This window comes from Bactrocera neohumeralis, chromosome 2 (genome assembly GCF_024586455.1).
Source record: "Bactrocera neohumeralis isolate Rockhampton chromosome 2, APGP_CSIRO_Bneo_wtdbg2-racon-allhic-juicebox.fasta_v2, whole genome shotgun sequence".
In the NCBI taxonomy this organism is placed as follows: Eukaryota; Metazoa; Arthropoda; class Insecta; order Diptera; family Tephritidae; genus Bactrocera; species Bactrocera neohumeralis.
In genome coordinates this window covers 11,183,208-11,194,178 of record NC_065919.1, presented here as the reverse complement: position 1 = coordinate 11,194,178, position 10,971 = coordinate 11,183,208, and positions in this window count along the sequence as shown.

Below are 10,971 nucleotides of genomic sequence, written 5' to 3'. Positions count from 1 at the left end.
AAACATATCATTTGAGCCAGCGAATCCCCGAAACTGAGACCGAAGCAACAGATTGATAATGGAAATTGGTGGAGACACAGAAATAACAACGTGCCGGCCATTGATTACAAGGCATCTCTTGGCTAGGGAATACCCAATAAGGCACACATTCACAATTACAACAATGCGAGACTATACACACACACCTATAAACGTATAAGTGCGCATAGGAGCGTTTTTACCTGGCGTGGCAGATGATTTCGTTTAATTCTTGGAATTTTAGTGATTTTTCCTAGAATTTCGTTGCAATTTCTCGGAATTAAAAGGGCAGATAATTTACGCGGCTGACAGTAAGTGGACGTTGGCACTGAAGTGGTAGTTGACTGTGACTGTGTCTGTGACGCTGACGCTAATGTCGACGCAGTTGTCTGTCTGGTGATGGTGATAATGAAGTTGATGATAATTATTATATAATTAACAACAGTGTTGTTGGTGTTAATTATAAGTTGATGTGTAGAAAGGTAGGAATTTAGTTATTTATGTAAAGTGAATTGGTAATGCCGGTGTTACTTTGTTGCATTGATAGCTCAAGTGGATTATAGAGTCTGTTAAGCATAAAATTAAAAAAAAATTAAGTAAACTCAACTTTTTTTCAAAATGTAAAGAAATCGAAATAAGTAAAATTAGTAAGAAGTCCCTAACATAAATTTAATCTAGTTTTAATCATATTATTAATATTCTTTATTGTAAACTATAAAAGTAATCGAGATCTCTATACACACTTTGGGCAAAAAATAGTAAGACTTTGTTCATAATTTTAAAATTATGAATTTCTTCTTCAAAATCTATGTCGTCAACCTCAAAGTAATCCCTGTTGGCCCTAATAAACTTGTGCCGAGACTTTGTCCAATCCTCGAGATTGTTGTTAAAGTTTCTGGAATAGCCTTCAATGCGTGTCTTCAATTGACTCAAAACGAAAATTCCCGGAGCGGTCATTTGAGTTTGCTGAATAGTCAACAGCCACACGGAGTTAAATCAGGCGAATTCGGTGGTTGCGGCACGATATTGGTTGAAAATTTGGCGTAAAACTCACGAAGAATCATTGCAGTATGGGACGGTGCTTTAACGTGGTGAAAAACCCAAGAGTTGTCGGCGCATATTGTTTACGAATAAGTTCGATAATCAAGGAACAACATAACTTTCATTTTTGACACTTCAAAAACTACGTCAATTTTTTTTACTTTGGCTCACCTTTGCCACGATATTCCGCCGATTGATCGTCTGTTCGGTCGAAAGCATAGATCCAAGATTAATTTCTAGTAATAATACGTTTTGTGATATCCTGGTAGACGAAAAGCATTGTTTCACAGATCTTAACGCAACGCTGTGTTTCGAAAAAATTTAGTAATTTTGGAACCAATCGTGCTTTCACTTTTCTTAGGCCCAAATGATCTTTCAAAATGGTTTTCACCGATCCTCACGATATTCTTTAAGATTTTGGACCGTTAATCGTCGATTCTTTAGCACCAATTCCTTTGTTTTATTGACGTGTTGATCATCAGTTGATGGCCATTCTGGACGTGGTTCGTCGTTAATGCATTTTCGACCCCCGTTGAACAATTTGTACCAATAAAAGACACTTGCTCGCGAAAAAAATTATCACGGAAGGTCTTTTCCAACATTTTGAACGTTTCGGCAACAGAAATTTGATTCCGCGCACAAAATTTAATGCAAGTTCTTTGTTGAAAAATTTCACTCATCGCATAAATCAAGCAATCAAGAAACTAATCAACCAAGAAAAATAATATTTCGTTTTTTTTTTGTGTTTACATTTGCATTGCGCTGGTATACTTACATGATCCGGTTGGCTTGACGAGTCCAATTCCGGTTGAATATGTAGATCTCAGTGGTCATGGCTGACTTTTTTTTCGAAAATTATCTTATTGGGTAATGCCAAAAATCAGTGCAATCAGTCCAGACCTTGCCAATTTGACAATATACCCAATGTAGTGATTGCATACTTCCCTCCTGACCTAAATTGAGAATGACTTTGGTTTAAGGTTGGATGTGTTCTCATTGAAGTTTCGAAGAAATTCGAGCTTGCCGTCTGGTCTAGTTTTCCCTATTACCTTTAGGTTGATTTCTGTTTCATCGGGCTTTAAATTATAGTTGATATTCTTGAGAGCATCTGCATAGCTGTTTATTTGTTGTCTTTGTAATGCTTTCGATTGTCTTTTTAGTCTGCTTTTGTTATTAATCTTTTCTATTGCTGTTCCACGAGCCATCAGTTTTTGAGGTACTCGGTCGTCACTCTGTTCTCTTGCCGAATATTCGCGTTCTTTTGAGCGATAGATCAAGCGTGAGTTGACACAACTCTTCACGGGAGATTGTGTTCAGAGCTTAGCCAGGTTAATTTGGAGTTCTCTCGTCTGAGTCTGCATAGCCATTTTAATGGTGACGTGCACCTTATAAGCTGCTTTAAGATCTACCAAGATTTTACAGAGATGGAGGCAATTATGATATAAGCCTGCCAGCCTACTTCCTAAAGTGGCAGAACACGATTCTCAAAAACACTAAAGTATACCGCAATCGGAATCTTACTGATCTCAATCCTGATGGTTGTGATCTCAGGATAGTTATTTGCATGCATTTGACAATTGCGAACAATTGGAATTTTTTTAATTTGTTTGTTGTTTTTTTGTTATCTGTAGTGGCGTACCGAGTCGCTCTGTTTCCACACTCTCATGGGTAGGTGTTCTCTCACAAGCCAGCCTTTTAATAGCAACCTTGTGTATGTTTATTTTGAGGCTGAATTCATTCACTTCATCACAGGAGATTCCGAAGTTGTTTCAGGTCTTTTATGTGAAACTTTTCTCTTCTGTTGCTCTTGGTCAGGGGCTACTTATTGCGTATACAAAGCTAAATTATGAATTTAGGCCGTCTACAGTTGGCTAAGTTGAAGCCCCCCTTGTTGGACTGAGCTCAGCCAATTGGTTGAGTTTGTGGCCGATCGAATGGCCCAAAATGTGAAATTATCTGCACACCGTAGTGTTTTCTCAATAAATATGGTCAATGCTACGTTGTGTGGGAAGTGGCGGCACCTTGTTGAAACCAAATGTCTTCGAGAACACTTGCTTCAATATCAGGATCAAATAGTCAGTTATTATGACGCAATATAGATCGTTATTGACGGTTACGTGTTCACTAGCATCATTTTTGATGAAATATGGAGCGATGATTCCACCGGACCACAAACCATACCATACCGTTGTTTTTTCCGCATAAAATGGCAGCTCTTGAATCTCTTCAGGTTTCACTTCGTTCCAAATGCCTCATCGCTGAACAAAATATGGCTCGAAGAAGTCGGATCTTTTTGGAACTTTTCAAGAGTCCATAGAGCGAAGCAATTTCGTATGGGAGCTTCGAGCGGCTTCAGTTCTTGCACAAGCTGTATTTGTTCTATTTAAGATCTCGACGTAAAATCCAAACCAGTTCAGACTATAATGAAGTTGGATGGCTAGAACAATTGGACTTAAAAAAATGTCTCTTCCAACGGTTCTCCTTCATTCAAACTTTGAAATATTATATTTTCTTGCTAGCAGTTCCTAAACTTCAACAACTCTTTAATATGAACTCAGCAGTGAATTCAGCCGTTTTATAAGGCACATATGAACTTATATAATGTAATGTATGTAATAATAGAGGTATACTAAGTATGTAGCAAGTACATGTTCGCTTAGAACGCACAGTTTGTTTATACACATACATATGTATTGAATCATAATGGTTTACACGCCACTTATGGTAATTGCTGTTTTCAAATGGCCAGTTGTCATAAAAAGTTTCAACTTTATCACAAATTATGACAAGTTGCTATGGGTTAACACGCTACGCCACGCCACGCCACGACATGCCAACAATCGTGCGAATTAAGACAGCCACGAGTGCACTGGCAGGCGTCTAGCCATTCAACAGCAAGTCCTAATCAGTTCAATTGACGCACTTCATACACACGCTCATTGCTTACTGTGCACCGCAGCGTGTGGCGCTACACTGCGACGGATGAATTAAATTGTCGTCACAACGACTTTTAACTTAATTGCATTTGAGTCGCGATGCGCGCGCGCGCTGACCGAAAGACGCTTGTCAAAAGCGGCTCTGATGGTTGCGCTTTAGCTTCCTTCGGCGAGCACTTTGCCACGACAGCAATTAATTGGCGTGGAGGAGTGCGAACGATTAAATGCTTTGCCCGATGCCTCCACACTTAACCGCAGTATTAATTTGCCTGCACACACATATGTACATACATACATATGTACATAAAATACACGCTCATATAGTGCATGTGTGCATATAAATAGTGGAGAGCTAAAGTGCATTATAACTATTAAAAAGCGTTGTAAAGAGAATGAACTGTCAGCGTTGTTGCATTTCATTAAACTTTTAAGTGACCACCGCGAAGCGCCATAACACACACACACACAAGCGCACATTAATATTGCTTGACCTATGCCTCGTATTCCCTCTTCTACTTTTGTTGTGACTTTACTTTCCTCTACCTTTCCACGGTTAGCGACACTGTCGTCTACATTGTTATTGGCATATTCAAGTTGAACAGTCGCGCACTTAAAAGCTGCGTCCCGTTTCGCCGCTGCTGACACACTGCCGCAACGACCTCAGCCGCACTTAGGCGCCACTTAAGCAACTTAAGAGATTAAACGACAAAGTCTGTAGCTGTTTGGACAAGTTTCGTTGGCAGTGATTCCATCAGGAATTTGCTTACAGACAAACGACAAGAAAATGCGCTTTAAATCCTTCACTCAGCTTAGATAAAACTTTAAGCGATCAGCTCACCGAATCAATCAGATATGCATCGCTGCATCGAAATGCGTACACACGCCCGGTAGCAGACTCAATATCAATATAAACAATGATCATTTGTTATTTACAGAAATATTTTTCAGTTTATCGGCGCTTGGAAGGGGAGGCTAAATATTTCAACGTTTCTAATGGAATCACTAAACTAAACTTCAACACAACGAATGCGTAAAGAACTAAAAAAAATTAGAAAAGTAATATGGTTTCTAAAGATAGGGAAGTCCAAAATTCCGTGCATATTTCCGCACTTCTGTGCCAAAATCAATCAACTGTTTGAGGAGTAGAAAGGAAAAGTGTAAGTCTTGTCTTGTTTCCAACAAATCCAGCAATCGCCAAGTGCATATGAACTATCTTAAAAACCAAACTTTGCTGATGTTCCATGCAAAAAGAACATGTGGTTTTATAAGACTATGTATTTTCCTTCCTTTGGAACCTTACCTTTTTTGGTTTGGCGTCTAGTGACTGTGTTGGCCAATCCAGAACGACAATATCTGGTATTATTTTGTAATATTCTGGTTTCCAATGAGTACAGAGCCTGTTGCTATGCTTCGGGTCATTATCATCTTGCAGTATCCAGTCATAGTTATTTTAAAGCATTTCCGCTAACTTCAGTCAAGGCTTTTTATACTCGTACAACTTTATCATTCTAACTGCGTTCAAGTTTTCTGTGAAGCATTATAGCCGAGTTAACAACAGCACGCCAATCGTATCGTCTTTTAGTAGATCGGCTGATCGTTCCATCGAATGCGATATTCGCCGTGGCCAACGCGCAAAGGACCATAAATCTTCCGCAGAACCTTTCTCTCGAAAACGTCTCTGCACCATATAGCAGGACGGGAATAATGAGTGACTTATAAAGTTCGGTTTTCGTTCATCAAGAGAGGACTCTACTTCTCAATTGCCTAATCAGTCCGAAGTAGCATCTGTTGGCAAGAGTTATTCTGCGTTGGATTTCGAGGCTGACACTGTTGTTGCTGTTAATATTGGTTTCAAAATACATGAAATTATCGACGATTTCGAATTTATGACTGTCAACAGTGACGTGGGAGCCAAGTCGCAAGTTCGTCGACTGTTTGTTTGATGACAGGAGATATTTCGGCTTGCCCTCATTCACTACCAGACCCATTTGTTTTGCTTCCTTATCCAGTCTGGAGAAAGCAGAACTAACGGCGCACGGTTGTTGAGGCCAATGGTATCAATATCATCGGCGTTAGTCAGCAGCTGTACACTCTTATCAAATAAGGTATCTTCTCTATTTAGTTCTGCTTCTTTTCTCCAAGAGTAAATTGAAGAAGTCGCACTATAAGAAGTCGCTTTGTCTGAAACCTCGTTTTGTATCTAACGGCTCGGAGAGGTCTTTCCCGATCTTCTTTTGGAGCTTTTGGTATTGCTCTATGTCAGTTTATAGCTGTATTAGTTTTGCGGGAGCTCCAAATTCGGACATAGCGGCATAAAGGCAGCCCCTCTTTGTTCTGTCAAAAGCAGCTTTGAAATCGACGAACCGGTGGTGTGTGTCGGGTCTTCTCCAAAATTTAGCGCATAGTGAATATCTGGTCGAATGTTGATGTTCCAGGCCTAAAGCCACACTGATAAGGTCCAATCAGATTGTTGATGGTAGGCTTTAATATTTCATACAATACGCTCGATAGAACCTTATACGCGATGTTGAGGAGGCTTATCCCACGGTAGTTGGCGCAGATTGTGGGGTCTCTCTTTTTGTGAATTGGGCAGAACACACTTCAAATCCAATCGTCGGGCAGAATTTGTGGAATGAACGTGAGGGTTTCTTCGATAAAAAAAACTTCAGAGAGTCATGCAAATCGCTTAAATTTATACCAGTTATACTAGCAAGCGTTAGACGACTTTAATGAGGTGTTCATATTATTATACCCTGAACAGGGTATATTAAGTTTGTAACACCCAGAAGTAAGCATCGGAGACCTTATAAAGCATATATATAAATGATCAGTATGTTGAGCTGAGTCGATTTAGCCATGCCCGTCTGTCTGTCTGTCCGTCTGTATATATATACGAACTAGTCCCTCAGTTTTCAAGATATCGTTTTGAAATTTTGTAAACGTCATTTTCTCTTCAAGAAACTGCTCATTTGTCGGAACATATCGGATATAACATATAGCTGCCATACAAAAAGATCGGCAAAAAGTTCTTGTATGGAAAACTTTTGCATTTGACAAGATATATTCACGAAACTTGGTATAGATTATTTTCTGAGCAATATCTGAAGAAATTGTTCAGATCGGTTATAGCTGCCATACAAACTGAATGATCGAAAACAAATGCTTGCATGGGGAACTAAATCATTTGACGATATACATACATATCTTCACGATATTTGGTATGAGTTATTATTATAGTATTATATAGTAGAAATGATGTAATATCGGAAAAAAATTTTTAGATCGGCTCAAGATAGCATATAGCTGTCATACAAACCGAACTTGTAGGGCTTGTATGGAAAACTTTCGTATTTGACGTGGTATCTTCACGAAATTTGACATGGATTACTGCTTAAGGTAATAACATAATTTCCGAAAAAATTGTTCAGATCGAATTACTATAGCATATAGCTTCCAAACAAACTGAATACATGGTTACTGAAAGAAATGCACCTGTGAAGGGTATATTAGCTTCGGTGCAGCCGAAGTTAACGTTTTTTCTTGTTTTTATATTTAAACGTATACCAAAGACAAGGTCGTTCAGAAGCTATTAATTGTGCTGAATTGGTGGAAAAAGTCCATGAAATTATTAGTTTTGGATGCAAATTTTTTATGACAATGTTGACTGAGCATTTAAATACCAGTAAAAATACTATTTGCCGAACTTAAACTGAAAGTTAGGGTAAAAGAGAGGTCTGCGTGCATTTTGTAAGCTTTTTGAAAAGAGAGACAAGAATAGAGAAATCGAAAAAGTGATGTCAGTCTCTTTTGTACCAGTTATACTAGCAACCGTTAGACCGCTTTAATGACGTCCAGATGATCGCACTCTCCTATCACCCTCAATTGGATAACTGTGACCTTATCTTCCCAAGCAAACAAGCAAATCGAACACAAACTAGTGGCGAATCCAAGACGATTACTACTATGTATGTTCAAACAGCAAAAATATTAGTTAGATAAATTAAACAAATACAAGTCATATACCTGTACATGAGCGAGTTAAATTTTATTTTGCTTAACAATGAGTGCATACATACAAACATATACAAATGTAAATATTCCACGCTTATTTAAATGTGCTTTACACAATTCTGGCAGCTCATAGTCCACATTCCATTGCACAGTGTCAGCAAAGCGAACGCGTTCGCGAATGTTAATGCGCTAAATGGAGCGTCTTGACAGACCGCTACGCAGTCGCTCCTTAGTCAGAGCGAGCGGCCGTTAAAACGATCGTAAAACAAGTTTGCCTAATTGATCGCGCGTACGCCACCGCACCATGGCGTTAAGAATACTTTTTGCATCTTTGTTTCGCGATCGTCCTGCAATTGACACCCTTCGCATACCTTAGCTTAACACCCCCTCCTCCGCTGCTTCCTTTGCCCCACCACCACGCAGTGGTCATTGTGCCAATAATTGCGGCATCAAAGTCGGCAAAACGTCAACGGCAATGTTGGTGGTGTCCGCCGTTGATTTTGTCATTGGCGTTGGTGGCGTTATGACGCACACATACACATGCATAAGCGTAAGCGAAATGCCGGTGCAAACGAGCGCAGCTACGCCGCGCCATATGAGGAAGAGCCGAAAGGTATGTGTATGATTTGTTTGTCCGACCGGCCGTCCGCTTGCCGTTATATCGGTTTTACGCCGCGCCAGGCTTTTAAGCGTCTACACCGAATCGCTATTTAGGTTTGCTGTTTTTTATTACGCACCACTCGTCCAAGTGCTCCGCTTCACTAAAGCGCCTTATATTGTTGTTGTCATTGCTCTTTGTCTCGACCTTCTTGAGTGTTTTCCTTTTGTTTCGGTTGTATGGTTGCGCCTCTGTTGACCCTTTTTGTTGTGGTCATTAAAATTAATTTGGTTCAATTTGGTTACTGCCAAATTGTTGACAATGAAATACGAGTATGAAGCCATAGAGGACTCGAGGTTGGTATTTATTGACGGCCGAGCGCCGCATACTAAGCCTGAGAATTAATAAATTATGTCATTAACGATAATTTGGCTTATAACTCATTTATTTTTATATGCCCAACTAAGGTGTCTACAAAATATTTTACTGCCAAGTGAATTCGCACATCACAAAGAAAGGACTCGCTTGTCGGTATAGGGGAATGCGTTGCAAGGAGTAAAATATGTATGTAGAATTAGCATACTTCTTGAACAGCTTTGATAACTGCTCTTAGTAAAAGTGATCTTATAAATTTAAGATGCCAAAAGTATATGGGTAAAATGAATGTGATGACACCAAATAGTTCTAGCTTATGTACTATCTTATACACAGTGTTTGGAAAACTTCAGTTTGGGTAAAACTGAGCATTTCATACTCTTGCAACTTGCAAGGATTAAAGCTAGGGAAGTATCTTCAGGTATATAAGGCCTGTTAGCTGTATGGGGTCTGCGAAGAATTTTCATCCAGTTTCATAGCGGTTATAAGAAAAACCGCTCACTTTTTTCATAGAGATACATAACTCACTTATAGGCCGATATATGCAGTATAAAGTCACTTGGAAGTTTAAAAATTCCCCATAAAAATTCTGGTGCCGAAACATTCAGAATATTGGAAAAGGCTTTCGGTGATATTTTTTTTGTTGCGATGAAGTGTTTTTGATAGGTACAAATTATTCAAAGAGGGTCGAGTTGTACGTTGATGACGAACCACGTCCAGGACGGCCATCCACATCATCTGATGATCAACATGGCAATAAAATAAAGGAGTTGTTCCTTGAGAATCGACAATCAATAGTCAAAGATCTTACCGGCAAAGTGGAAATATCGGAAGGATCAGTAAACCCACTTTGAAAGATCCTTTGGTCCTAAGAAAAGTTAAAGCACGATTGCTTCCAAAATCATTAAATATTTTCAAAAAACTAAGTCGAATTAGCGTCTATGAAATAATGCTTTCCGACTAGCAGGATATCATGAAACGTATTATTACTGGCGGTGGGTCTTGGATCATTGCTTACAAAGACAAAGATGAGCCGACGCCGCGCAAAGGAAGTCAAAAGTCAGATTTTGTTGACAGTTTTATTCGATTTTTGGGGTGTGGTGCACTCAGAATTCCTACCGACCAGCCAAACTGTCAACAAGGAATACTATTTGAGTGTTATGAGTCATTTCCGCGAAGCTATTTGTAAAACGAGGTCGGAATTATGGGCCGACAACTCTTGGTTTTTGAACCAAGGCAATGCACCGTTACTTATTGCATTGATTCTTCGTGAGTTTTCCACAAATATCGTGTCGCATCCACGGTATTCTCCCGATTTTGCTCCGTATGACTGGCTATTTAGCAAACTCAGACGACCGCTCCAGGGAAACTGGTTTTGAGTCAGTTGAAGACATTAAAGTGAATCGCTACGCGCATTGAGAGCTATTCCGGACAAGTATATTGTGGTCAAAGGGGCTTATTTTAAGGGGCGGGACATATATTTTGAAGAATAAATTAAAAAATTTAAAAATATGAACAAAGTCTTACCACTTTTTGCTCAAAATAGTAGAGGGTGATCCATTTCGAGGTTCTCTACTTTTCTAAAGAAGAAACACAGAAACTTCAAATTTAATGGGGAATGTTAATTATCTTTGGCATTTATTTTTTGAAGATTATCTCTTTTAAATATTGGCTGCGGATACGTCTCAGATGGTCCATCCGTTGAGGCTAATTTTCGATGATGTTTTGCTCCAAGGACTGAATCGCAGCGAGATTTTCCGTATTGACTTTAGACTTTGCATATCCCCACAGGAAAAAGTTTAACGCGGTGATATCACACGATCTTGGTGGCCAATCGACCGACCCAGAATCTGAAATTATCCGCTCACCGAAGTGTTCTCTCAATAAATCCATTGATTGATGCGATGTATCGGAAATGGTATCGTCTTGTTGAAACCAAATGTCGCCGAGATTACAAGCTTCAATTTCAGTCATCAAATAGTCGGTTATCAC